We start from the raw sequence: 2,013 nt of genomic DNA, 5'->3' as shown, positions 1-2,013 counted from the left end.
TATATATATATATATATATATATGTATGTGTGTGTGTGTGTGTGTGTGTGTGTGTGTGTATCTAAAGTGCAATATGACCCATTTCAGTGTGTGTATTGCACTTTAGGACAGTCCCTAACTACGCCTGTAGTCACATGCGCATTGGACAGACATTCATTTCATGTCAACTGCATCATCATTTCTGAATACTATGAGCTGACAAAACTGTGACATACCTGCCTAAATTAGCTTTCCAACATATCCAAAAACCTGTGAGAAACTGAGGCGTTGATACAGAGCTATTAAAGATGATAGCCACAAAAGACGGTGAATATTAAATATGCTGTCAAACTAACTTTACCCGTCTAGATCAGGATGTCATAGTTATGAGATCTTATCTTGCAATTATGAGATAAGCTGTCTTTTTTTTTTTAATTCAGTGAATGCAGTGCACTTCCATAACAAATTCAGAAATGTTCATACTTTTATTGTTAAGGAATAAATACTTCCAAACTCCTGCAAATACAACATGAAAAAGTTCATCTTTAAACTAATTAAACAATTTTTAAATATCAAAACATACAGATCATGTTGTAACAAAAGGACAAGATTGCTCAATCAATACAAAGCCCTGTGACAAGTGAGATGTTGTCAAAAATACACTCTCAGGTTCTAAAGTCCTAATGTGTTAGTATTACAGTAAGTCTCCCTTAATTCTTCCCTTTTCAACACATCTCAGAAAAGCTGAGCGCAACACTTTTCTTTTGAAGACATTTCAGTCCCTGAAAACATTTTCTCAATCAGCATCTTCAATACCTTTTTGGTTATTTTACATGGCAGATTTCTGTATTCTGCTTTTCCACACAAGTTTGATGTGTGAGGTCACGTACTTCAACATAAAGTGAAACACTGCATAGATGTAATTGTGCAGAAATATTTCCCACCAGTTTGGATTGATTGATGTTTCAGTGCCTTGCCAAGACATTTAAGAAGGCTACCCATAGGTCAATCACAAAATGTCATTACTTGTTCAGCACATTAGTTTTTAAAGTATCTGTCTGTGTTTCACTTCTAATATGTTTCAGCACTTCCTCATTAAGATTCCCTATCTGATAATGTTTCAAATGTGACGGCCGCTGGCCTGTCTTATGTTTTGCTTCTGTTTAAGTTTCCCTCTCTGTCAGCTGCAGGTACGTGGGCGGGGTCATCACGATAGTTGGAATCACCTGGGCCTGGTGCTTCCAGGATCTATATTGCTGCCTGGCCTGGCTGGCAGTCTGTCTCTTGCCATCATCCTTTGCTGTTGTTTCTTTGGTTTTCTTTTCAGGCATCTCTCAACATCTGAAACATCTCTCACTCTCAACTCACTACACCTTCCACCCATGCATGCACACACCTTCACTACTGATTTCACTGACATCCACACCCCATTGCTTTATCTTATGTTAAATTATTTCACTTTTGTTACACGTGAGCGCGGAGCACAGAGAAGCAGTCAGAGCTACAGGCTACAGTGAGGCTAAAAACAGAGTTCATGTGACATTTTTCGAAACAACTTTTTATGTCGGGGCTGCAGCACTTGGATCACTACGGATGAACAGTATGGAGATACTTTGTGGATTCAATTTTGTGTTCTTGGACGTTAGTCTGGGGCGCCGTCTGCCATTAGGTGTGCTAGCCGCTGCCCCCCCCGCCGATCTCCGCAAGGAATGTGAGGACTCTAAAACTTCACCAGGGCCTCCGTCGGCATATGGGTGAGTAGATAATGGCTGAATTTTCATTTTTGGGTGCACTATCCCTTTAATTGTTGGCATTAATTAATGACTGCATTTATATCCACCTTATTTTCAAACATGGAAGTAAATAGTGATCAACTTCCGTTTTTTTGTGCGTGACTTCTGGTCAGCCGCTTTCCCTCATGCTTTCCCTTACCGGAGCTAACGGTGCAAGCTAATTTTTTTCAATTTTCAGTTGTTTATGTTAGTCAGTCAGTCAGTCAGTCAGTTAGTTAGTCTGTGTATTTTATATAGATAA

The sequence above is a fragment of the Epinephelus moara genome, chromosome 14 (assembly GCF_006386435.1).
Source record: "Epinephelus moara isolate mb chromosome 14, YSFRI_EMoa_1.0, whole genome shotgun sequence".
Taxonomy (NCBI): Eukaryota; Metazoa; Chordata; class Actinopteri; order Perciformes; family Serranidae; genus Epinephelus; species Epinephelus moara.
This window is presented reverse-complemented; position numbering follows the sequence as displayed.